Source organism: Haemaphysalis longicornis, unplaced genomic scaffold, assembly GCF_048455015.1.
Source record: "Haemaphysalis longicornis isolate Haplotype H1 unplaced genomic scaffold, Haemaphysalis longicornis Haplotype H1 scaffold_1, whole genome shotgun sequence".
Taxonomy (NCBI): Eukaryota; Metazoa; Arthropoda; class Arachnida; order Ixodida; family Ixodidae; genus Haemaphysalis; species Haemaphysalis longicornis.
In genome coordinates, this window is record NW_027526203.1 from 220,215,694 (window position 1) to 220,227,578 (window position 11,885).

The 11,885-nt window shown below is 45.7% G+C and overlaps 1 non-coding gene across 1 annotated transcript; it reads right to left on the reverse strand.

Moving 5' to 3' along the window:
• Window positions 1-9,817: 9,817 nt before the first annotated feature.
• On the reverse strand, window positions 9,818-9,890 carry Trnat-cgu (transfer RNA threonine (anticodon CGU)). Its single transcript has one exon. It is a non-coding gene; the product is annotated as a tRNA-Thr (tRNA).
• Window positions 9,891-11,885: the final 1,995 nt, after the last annotated feature.

An 11,885-nucleotide genomic window follows, 5' to 3' on the forward strand; every position in this document is an offset into this window, starting at 1 on the left:
ATGCTGGTGGCGCGCTGTGTAGTGGTCATGTGTGGGCATACTTTACATCGGGGTTTATTGCAGGGCATGCAGCCAGTAGTTGCCGGTCGGTTGATACGAGAGTTAGTAAGAAAGTCACCTAAATTCTTATTACGCCGGTAGACAACGCGTGGTGGTTCGGGGAATATGCTTTTTAAGCGGTCACTTTGCATTAGGATATTATGATGTTTTTTGAGCACGGTTGACACTCTTGGAGCGGAGGATGAGTGGGTTAAAACTAAGTTAGTTTTCGGGTTCCCGTTGGGGGCTTTTTTCTTACAGATTTCGTTACGGTCTAATTGGTTGGCTCGCACAATAGCGTCGTCGATAACTTTTTCCGGGTATTTTTTATTCAGGAGGGCGGTCTTGAGTTCTCGACAGTTTGAGTCAAAGTCGGCTTGGTTTGAGCAAATTCTCCTAAATCGGTGGGCTTGGCTGTAAGGTATTGCTGTCTTGCAGTGTCTGACATGGCTGCTTCGGAAGTGCAAATACTGCCGCGTGTTTGTCGGTTTTCTATACAGTTTAGTTTGAAGCCGACCTTGAAAGGTCTTTTCAAACCGCGGTTGTCCAGTTTCCCCCATTGTCTGAACTTGCAGCCCGCGCGGCATACGTTGACCCGTCATGGTGCAACCTTGAACGCTGCATTGTTAACACGACCCCTTTTTTTCTCTCTCGCTCCCCCCCCCCCCTTTTTATTTCTCTTGTTTGTTTGTTGATGTTGTAACATAGGCGTAGCCTGACTGTATGCACACTGCCCATTTCCGAAACATTTTCCGCTCTTTCTCACGTTTTATGCAAACCTATATAAGAAATGTGTTCAAAATGTTTGTGATCTATTCATGTTTGTGATCTCTCTGTGATCTATTCATGTTTAACCTTTTGTGACCCTACCTATTTCCTGTTAAATTGCTAGCTTCTGTGAAATGCTCTTTTGTGCCCCCTATCTATTCTCTTGACCAGCGGGGGGCACACCCATCTTCGCTTCCCCCCGAACCAGTCTCAGCAGTCACTGAATACCTCAGTGTATACTCTTCCCTTTCTTTTCAAACCGCAGTTGTCCAGTTTCCCCCATTGTCTGAACTTGCAGCCCGCGCGGCATACGTTGACCCGTCATGGTGCAACCTTGAACGCTGCATTGTTAACACGACCCCTTTTTTTCTCTCTCGCTCCCCCCCCCCCCCCTTTTTATTTCTCTTGTTTGTTTGTTGATGTTGTAACATAGGCGTAGCCTGACTGTATGCACACTGCCCATTTCCGAAACATTTTCCGCTCTTTCTCACGTTTTATGCAAACCTATATAAGAAATGTGTTCAAAATGTTTGTGATCTATTCATGTTTGTGATCTCTCTGTGATCTATTCATGTTTAACCTTTTGTGACCCTACCTATTTCCTGTTAAATTGCTAGCTTCTGTGAAATGCTCTTTTGTGCCCCCTATCTATTCTCTTGACCAGCGGGGGGCACACCCATCTTCGCTTCCCCCCGAACCAGTCTCAGCAGTCACTGAATACCTCAGTGTATACTCTTCCCTTTCTTTTCAAACCGCAGTTGTCCAGTTTCCCCCATTGTCTGAACTTGCAGCCCGCGCGGCATACGTTGACCCGTCATGGTGCAACCTTGAACGCTGCATTGTTAACACGACCCCTTTTTTTCTCTCTCGCTCCCCCCCCCCTTTTTATTTCTCTTGTTTGTTTGTTGATGTTGTAACATAGGCGTAGCCTGACTGTATGCACACTGCCCATTTCCGAAACATTTTCCGCTCTTTCTCACGTTTTATGCAAACCTATATAAGAAATGTGTTCAAAATGTTTGTGATCTATTCATGTTTGTGATCTCTCTGTGATCTATTCATGTTTAACCTTTTGTGACCCTACCTATTTCCTGTTAAATTGCTAGCTTCTGTGAAATGCTCTTTTGTGCCCCCTATCTATTCTCTTGACCAGCGGGGGGCACACCCATCTTCGCTTCCCCCCGAACCAGTCTCAGCAGTCACTGAATACCTCAGTGTATACTCTTCCCTTTCTTTTCAAACCGCAGTTGTCCAGTTTCCCCCATTGTCTGAACTTGCAGCCCGCGCGGCATACGTTGACCCGTCATGGTGCAACCTTGAACGCTGCATTGTTAACACGACCCCTTTTTCTCTCTCTCGCTCCCCCCCCCCCTTTTTTATTTTTTATTTTTTTTTTATTTTTCTTGTTTGTTTGTTGATGTTGTAACATAGGCGTAGCCTGACTGTATGCACACTCCCCATTTCCGAAACATTTTCCGCTCTTTCTCACAGTTTTATGCAAACCTATATAAGAAATGTGTTCAAAATGTTTGCGACAGCAAAAGCATGTAACTTTACTCTGATGAAGGCAAGTCCCGTTGCCGCTACGTAAGTAAACATTGTTTGTTATTGTTCTTGCTGTGTATCCGACTCTTTACTTATACTATTTCTGCGCGCTTTGTGAGTTTATCTTTTTCTAGATTTATATATATATATATATTGAGAGAGTGAGGGACGAGGTCTCGGAGACGACGTTTATTGTCCTCCTCGGAGCGAACCAACCGGGAAGCGCGAGACCGACGATGATGCTGATGATTATTTACAGATGGTAATGGCGATGGGGCGTCAGTTCAAGAGATAGGGAAGCGTATCCCTCAGTGCTCACACTGGCCATGATAGTGGCGGTATCGCTTGCACTGCGTATCCCGCAGCGAAAACTACCGAAATCTTCTGCTTCCGCTTCGATCCTGTTATCACAAAGGGGTAATTCCGCGATACTCGCTTACTTCCGCTTCTTCCGGAGATGAAGTTAGTGTTGCCCCCACGTTCTAGCAGAGTGCCGGTAAGCAGGGCGACTGCGGTACGTCCGCGTTTCTTCGTAGTCTCTAGGCCTCTGCGCGTAGCAAATGGTTTCACTCTCGGCAGAGTGCAAACAAGCGAGCGTAATCCGAAGCTGACACTCAGGACAAACACCACCGTGGGCCACCGCTGTGAGGGCGTGCGTGAAAAATCAATGACCCCTTTAACCGGCTCGTTGGCGAAAACAATTCATCACACGCTGTCCTTGTGTTCTCATTTTATTTCGCTCCAATAAAAGAGGAGGTGTTGCTGCATTGAAGAAGGTGAATAAACGGCACAGTAAAGTTACCAAATCTTATTTCTTGCTCCCTTAATGTGGTGTTGCTCGAGTTTGACGTGTTCCGAGTTGTATGTCAAAATTTTCGTACGACATCCAGCGCACCTGCTGCGGTGGCTGCTTTTCAGATGGAGGCGAAAAGCGAAAACGCCCGTGTGTTCGAGATTTCGGCGCACGCTAAAGATAACCAGGTGTTCAGAATTAATCGGGAGCCCTCCACTACGGCGCGCCTCTTCGCCTGTGCAGAGCCGGCGCATTAAACACAATCAATCAATCAATTAAATGCAGGGAATTCCTCTGTGATAAAAAATTTCTCCCCGCACGAACAAAATTAGAGGCGTTATGAACTGCCCAATGTTTAATCTTAATCGTGGGTTTTTCAGCTTCATTTTGCTACGTCATGCATCTTCTTTAGCCTCGTTTTGTAACTGTTGTCTTAATGTTTGGCGCAGGAACTGAGCATATTTGTGCGATTTCTTTTTAGGTGACAGCGTCTCTTCGAAAGGAGGTCCGAGTTATATAACACTGCACGCTAGTGGTAAAAGTCGACGACGATCACAAAGCCGAACTCTTGAACAAACCAGACGATGGTGGCAATGACTAAGACATTCTCTTCATCTTGGCCTAATTGCCTCCTGGGAACGGCTAGGTGCGACGGCGGCATCAAATGAAGAAAAAAATGTTTCATTCTCGGGCAGCACTTTGAAGAAAACCTCCGCCGCGAATATCAGGGCTGTAGAGAGTGGTAATGGAAGGTATATAGCAGTGGTTCTCAACCATGAGTGTGTTGGGGACCCCTTTGGGGTTTGCAGAAGTGATGGGGGACCCCACGATGAATTATGTTCATCTGTGTCATAATGTGAAATAATTTGCCCATGCAGCTAAAGTTTCCAACATATTTATCAATGTCCGCCTTTTGTGTCTGAATTTTAGGTCGATGTGTGTGGTATTATTAAACAATTTGCTGTTGCAGTCACCAAAACACCTACATGCTGCCTCTTGTGTGTCTGGCTTTTCCGCATACCTAGTGTGTTGGGCAAAAAAACCAACGTAAAACTTATGCTACGCGAAAAAAATTAGCACGCAGCGAAGCTACCTTTTTGCATTGCCAGCTAGGTTTGGCAAAAAAGAGAAAAGAATGGGGGGGGGGGGGGGGAGAGAGCGAGACAGAAGTTTCGAACAGGGCTTCGGGGACCCCTGAAAGGCCTTCACGGACCCCCATTTGAGAATCACTGGTGTGTAGTATGGTTGTGTAATGAAGTGCACTACGATTTCGTGCGGGTAATCTCTGATTAATGGCGAAACACACCGGGAGTTTAGTCCTAGTACGGGCGCCCTATTTTGAGGTAAACCCCATTAAAAAAACGGCATAAAAATTGGCCGGGTATCTGCTCCTTTCGTTGCAAATGTCGTCAAAAGACGATAGTCTTTATCGACTTTTGCCAAGTAAATGCCTCCCTTCGCTTTCCCGCTCACCTCTCATGTTGTTCCTCTTGCATCGCGCTCCTCCAAAGGTAAAGACGCCAAAGGTTTGCTCAAATCATTTTAAATTTTTCGCGTTCCACTGCTCCAAACCGGGTGTCTCGATGCCAACTCTGCCGGATGGCGAAGACGCGCGTGAATCGAGGCGCCCTACTTCAAAGTTTATAGAACCGCGTTTCCCTAGTCCACGTGCGTTCCAAGCAGAACGTGGAACCTATCTAGTGGAACCTTTCGTAACTGTTGCCACTTGATTTCTGCAAATGCCGCCAAAAGCTATATGGCGCGCGCGACAGCAGGCGACGGCGGAGTGATATTTTTTTCTTCAGTTGATGAAGTATTTATTCTCGCCAAAATCAGACATGTACGATTTTTTTATAAAGGAACGCTGCAAATATTACTTCTGTAATTATTTGTTGTCTTATATATGCGTAATGTCTTGTTGTTCTTCAACAATATTGACAAGCATGAACATTACACCGGACTTAGACGGGCACATTTAGCTTTGACTATATAAGACTATTGCGCAGGCATTGTTTTACTTTGGCCGGGTGGCTGAATTGAGTCACAGACAAACAGACGGACAGACAGACAGACAGACATACAGACAGACCAAAGTTTCTGGGTTTAAGTAGCCCAAGAAAGACTATCGTCTTTAATAGTGCAGGCTTCTGCACTGTCGTTTCTACGAGAACCTCCGATTCGAACTGCAAATTGTCTAAGCCTGGGTGTTGTTTATTTTTTATTTTTTTTTTTTGCTTGTCATTGTGGAAACTTCGGGCATACACCACCGTTTTCTTTGTACGCTCAGAAAATGCCGGTCATTAGTGAACTCAATTTTAGTCTCCGCCCGGCCGAGGGCGTGCAAGAAACAGACGAACCCGTGGGTGCTCACTGCGCGCCCTGCAAAATCTCAGTGTGCTAGGCGAGATTTTTACAAAAAAATCAAAGCCCCTTTCTTAAGAGGAAGATGGTTAAAACGCGACGCTTTTTGCCATGCAACCTGAATCTCAGTCAAAGTCCAAAGTCCAAACTGCTTCGACCGTGTCGGAATGGCGAAATAGGATGGACGTCGGCTTTACATCGCGATGAAAGACCCAGGTTCGATTCCGACCAGGGGAAGCGTTTTTTTCCTTGAGACGCTTGATGCACCTTCGCTTATCCTCACCATCGTCTTGTTAAACACATTTTGTAAAGTGGGCTTTCCTGCGGTACGTTTAGGCGGGACATCGAACGCCATCATCCAGGCATAGAAAGCTTCGCTTTAAAAGGGAGTAAATTTTTTGTGCGCTAGAAGACAGCGCATACATGTGAAGAAACGACAGAGCCGCATAAGTGGCACGAGCTCGCTTATTTCAATGCTTGGATGTTCTTTGCCGAGAAAACCAGCCACTGTAAGTGTAATATGCGCAGAAATGCGAAATTGCTGAAGTTCAGACATTTCATATTTAAAATAGTGAAAATGCATATTATTTCTTGAAGGAGAAAAAAAAAACAAATGTAGAAAAACCTAAAGTGAACTAACGAAATCACAAAGTTCTAATTAATCCTCCACCGTCACGCGATTAAAACAGAAAATTTAAAGAAATGCAAAAGGCGAATTTAAAACAACAAATCGTGAAAAACCACCAACCGTGTAATGTCGTGTACTGGCAAAAAAACGCATAATTGGGCAAGTTAACCCATTTGATCATTGGGGTGTAGTGTAAATGTATATTATTTGTTGAACAAAAACAAATAACAAAAATGCAGTAAACTCCCGTAAGACGAACTGGAAGAGACCGTTAGAATTTGTTCGCATTACCAGTAATTAGGCTTAATGGGTCCTATTTTGCACTGTACATGTTACAACAGAGCAAAAGTGTTGTTCGTCTTAACCATTAAATTCGCCTTTACCGAGTTCGTGTTAGCGAGAGTCTACTGTATAACCAACTGAAGCGAAGTCTCCCAGTTTGTCCAGTAATAGCCGAACCAGGCTATAAAACCGCACTACTAAAAACACCGAACAATCACCTTATTTGACTAGTCGTAGCCAAACATGGCCATAAAAATTGAAAATTAAAGAACGAACTCGCATAGATCTATCTAATCCAGCGCCCACGAGAATACCTCAAAAGCAACAAAAAATAAGCAAATAATACGCAACCAAGGAAACGCAAGTTTAGTAAAACAAGAAAGCGACGTTATTTCTCGCGCATTAGTAGGCAATTCTTTGAATTTACGAACAATTTTCTGGGTTATTTTTCTATGCGGCCACCTGGGGCCTCTTGTTTGCATCCCCTACAGTTATCTCGCTGCAAAAACACAATGTTTGTCTTACTACAGAGACTTAAAATGGACGCAATAAAGCCACGATAGTACGGAGGAAGAGATAACAGAGCAAAAGAGCTCTCAGTGAATGAAACATAAGGAGGTTTACATGAATCTTTTTAGTGCACTGCGCGGTGCACAAGGAGGTAAAACCGCAAGGAGGTGGCGCACGACAATGCGCCAGTTACTTTTACTCTGAAGTTTATCGCTTCTAGAAGGAGGCTAAAAACGGAGAAATGCGGGTTTTTCATGTTTACGCACCCCACACGTTACCTTTATACAATGCGTTTAAGCCGTGTATCTCGGAATACCAGGCATGCAGTCACTTTATCTCGGATTTATCCGCTCTCGGCAACACCCGGCGTCTGGAGCGAACGAAACCTTTCGTCATGCATACAAAAACCACAAAAACCACCCAGTACGTGTTGTGTACTCCAGCGACGAATAGTTTGTTGCGCTCTTTGTAGAAACCGGCGTTTGTTTCGTGCGATCATCGGGACAAACCCTATTCGGCGGATCCACGCTTTGGGACAAACCTGGCGGCTTCTTTACGAGTAAACTCGCAGCGATGCTTCTCTTCGTTCATCGGACCGCGGCCAGCGTCAGTGTCAGAAAATGTGGGAACATTGGCAATCCCGCGACTTCCACGCGGTGAAGTGAAGGGAAGAGTGATGGAGGAGACAAGCCGCCCGATTTCTCCGCGCCGACTAAAGCGGGCCGCTTCGCCGGCTTCCGGGTCTTCCCCCCTCCGCAGCGTCTTGGCAAGTGAAGCCGATTGATACTTCTCTAGGCGGAGAGGAGGGCAGGCAACGGACTTGAATGACGCCGCGGGGGCACCATCGCTTGGCGTGTCGGGGCTCACGCAGCGTGCGTGTGACGGAAAAAGGGCCGACGGCAGAACGTTTATTCACCGAGGCGCACCCGCTGGCGACGCTTACGGCGAATTACGGAACCGCGAGGAGTGACTTCTACTGAGGTCTTCAACTCGCACTGTATTTGGCACGGAGGCCCTTACACTAATAGTCTCTGCCGTCCCACCGCACGTGTGGTCAGCGTGCGACCGAGAGCGTGCGTGCAGATAACGAAGTTTGGTTTAGTTTTGTCCTCGCGCGCCGCATTGCTTCTATGGCAACAAATGGGAATAAAAACACGGATGAGAACTTTGAATTCAGGAAAGTGTTTGCGGGGACCGTTTAGCGGGTGCAAGCTAGTAGCCATCTGCGGCGCGATAGCGCGTGGGAAACGGTACTTAGGCCTAATGCGCGACTTCTCGGTATCGCGGCGTCCCTTAGATACGCGCAAGCAACGCCGCGGAGCGTAATGAACGGTTTTGGCCCAAGGTTGCACGCGCTACCGAATCGATGCCAATGAAATGAGGTTTGGAATGAAATCTGTTTGTGCACCTTGTAATTGCCGACAGGCGTTTTATATAGGGGCTTCCCATAACACGTTCCACGTGGCGCAGCCTGTTTGTCTTAGAGAGAACACGAACAGGATTCTCAAGTTTTTTTCCCTACAATTCTGGGAAAACAGCATGCGCCCGTGGTCTGAAAAATAGGCATTCCTAAGGAGAGCCCGGAATCTGCAATCGTAAACACAATATTCATCCCTGACGGTTAATAACTTAATAATTTAGTTTAATATAATTTACGGAAGGTTAATATAATAATTTCCACTGTCAATACTCTTTCAGACAATTGTCACTTAATAAATGTAATTCCTAATGCAGTTCCCTCAGGTGGCTGCTGACTAGATTTACACGACACCATTTGCGCTTTGGTTTCTATCTTACGTTCGCACTGAGCAAGTTCGTTTAATGATAACAATCTGGACGGAGACAGTTCGTGCTTCTTTACCTGAAGTTTTGTTTTGTTGTTTGTCCATAATGTGTTTGCACACTTCCTATTTTACTACTTCTAGTGATATCGTAATTTTTTCCCTCCCACTCATTATCACCACCTGCTGTATGTGCCTTATCGCAGGGCACACGCCACAGAATGCGCCCCTGTATCGACGCAAAGGGTCTTGCTTATCAAGAAATAACTGGCGAAAATTCGTTCACAGTAGCCTTCTTATCAGTTCACGGCTTGGTCAATGGCAGTCATGTTCAGCTCTACAGCAATGTCAGGTGGAAGATGGCTATAAACAGCTTCTGGAATGACGGTTCACCCTTCTTCCTTTTAAGCACCTGCAATCACCGTTTAAGAAAGTGCTGCTCATCCAACGGCAGTTCGAAATGCCCACATAACCATTCATAAAATATTGTACGAATATATAAATACACCGTTAAAGCGTGTGGTCGTGGCGTTTATATAAATAAACTTGCACCCAATTTTACTCCGTAAATACTGCAAACTCGCGGAACAGATTTTTGTATTTGACTGACTTCGTAAATCAACGCAATATTTTAACACTTCACCACGGATTCCGAAACTGTCTATGCACAAGCATTCAACCTGTTTCTATCCTGCATACCTCTTCTTCACTTATTGTCAAGTCTGGCCAAGTTGACTGAGTATTTCTGAATGCGAGCAAAACATTTGACAGGTTCACGAGGATGGCTTGGTGGGCTAGTTGGTGATGCATATTAACAGGGTTACCAGCGCACGCAGACGGGGACACGTAAGGAAGGAAGGCATGCCTTGAAAAAGACGAGTCCCCTTGTCAAAACGTTGGCATGCTACCTTCTCCAAAGTATTATTTCTATCTGATATATACATATGTAGCGGATCAGAATGGAAAATGAGGGGCTCGTTCAATTGAGACCGAAATAAGGATTGGCAGTCAAGAAAACCTCGGGAAGCAAAGAGGAAAATGTGGCAGGTCAGTGAAACAGATGAGGAATTTGGAAAAAAAGAGATAAAAAAAGAAAGTGGAGAAAAAATACCCGCAAGGTGGGATTCGAACCCACGACCTCAAGAATACGCGTCTGGTGCGATGACCACTACGCTACCGGCGGGGCTATTTCACCCTCCACTTTCTGGGGTGTTGATGTCAAGGTATTTTTAGGGGCGAAGCTCCTTAGGGCGTGGGTCTGTCCATCCTCGACGTATGTATGTAGCCACCTCTAGTTTAGTTCTTGGATTGTTTACTAGATGGCGTGGCTACCTCTAGTTTAGTTCTTGGATTGTTTACTAGATGGCGGTACTTGTACATGATGAAAAGATGCGCTTGGATTGTTTACTAGATGGCGTGGCTACCTCTAGTTTAGTTCTTGGATTGTTTACTAGATGGCGGGGAGCGTTGCAATAAAATCCGTTCGCTGTTGGCGCGCGCTCGGAGTCGCCCGATGGATAAGGCTGCAGATGTGCGAGCCCGCGAGGCAGAAGCGCTCCGTGAAGCTGCGCGACGCCGCCGCCAAGATCCTGCCGTACGAGAGAGGGAGGCCGAAGAACGAGAGGCCCAAGCGTCACGGCAACGGCGCGAGGACCCTGCCGTACGCGAAGCGGCACGGCTGCGGCGCGAAGAGGATCTCCAAAACGTCAGAGAACGGGAAGCGGCGAGAAAGCGCGCGTATCGGCAGGCAGACCCCGATGCAGTGAGAGCTCGTGAGGCGTCTGCAAAACGCATCAGGCGAGCTCAGCCCCAAGGTGCCGACGCGCGGTTTAAGCGAGACTTTCTAGACGTTACGTTCGGAAAAAGATGTAGTGGGTGAACTTTCACTGAAGATTCATGGTTTTACCGATGATTTCCCCTCAGGAGCTTCGCCCACTCATCATCATTCACCCCGTGGATATGCTGTGAATTTTTTTCCTGTGCTTGGGGGTGGCAACCAACGCCGCTCCGACTGCTTGGGGTGAAGGGGACCGGATTCGAGTTCGTGGGTTCGGATCCCACCCGGCGAGCATTTTAGCATTTTTTTCTCCACTTTCTTTTTTCCAAATTCCTTATCTGTTTCACTGACCTACCACATTCTCCCTTTTGCTTTCCGAGGTTTTCTGTACTACCAAACCTTAATTCTGTATATATGTATATATATGTATATATATAATATATATATATATATATATATATATATATATATATATATATATATATATATATATATATATATATATATATATATATATATATATATATATATATATATATATGTGTGTGTGTGTGTGTGTGTGTGTATATGTATATATATATATATATATATATATATATATATATATAGCGAATCAGAATAGGAAATGAGGGGCTCCTAGAAATAACACAGAAATAAGGGTTGGCAGCCAAGAAAACCTCGGAAAGCAAAGGGGAGGTTGTGGTAGGTCATTGAAACAGATAAAGAATTTGGAATGAAAGAAAGAAAGCGAATATATATATATATATAGAACAGAGACGTACGGGACGAGGGATTCCGTAAGGACCCATATCAAAGTTGCAGTCCTTATTGCCAGTGCTGTTTGGCGTTTTAACAGTGTTTTTAAAGCAAAGCTTTTTACCTCTACCCCCCAAGGGTTCTTTCGCGACCGTTGGTGTCACCAGAAAACTCAGCGAACAAATAAAAGAATTTGCTGGCACCGCCGGGAATCGAGCCTGGAACTAATTGACTAACGAAGCGAGAGCCCGTTGTCTTACCGATATAGCTACGAGCCCACGCGAAGACAGAGAAGACAAGTGGTGTAATCACCAAGCACATCTACGGGTTTACCACCTGCGTTCTCGCTGAATGCCACGTGAAAGCGTCACGCGACCACTCACGCCCGTTTAGCGTCCCTGTGCGCACCTTGCTCATATGCTAAGAGTTACAAAAATAAAGAAAGGTCACACCAATGCATGGCATCACACTTCTAGTACGCCAATGTGCTACAGCCGGTGGCCTCCAGTGTTCACGTAAAAAATCACAGCTTCTTGCCGTCCGCCCTCACGCCAAATGAAGGAATACATTGAAATACTCCTTGATGGCCAGGCCATCACTCCAAGCCCCAGCATCACGATCCTGGCCCTACATCTCGAGACTAAC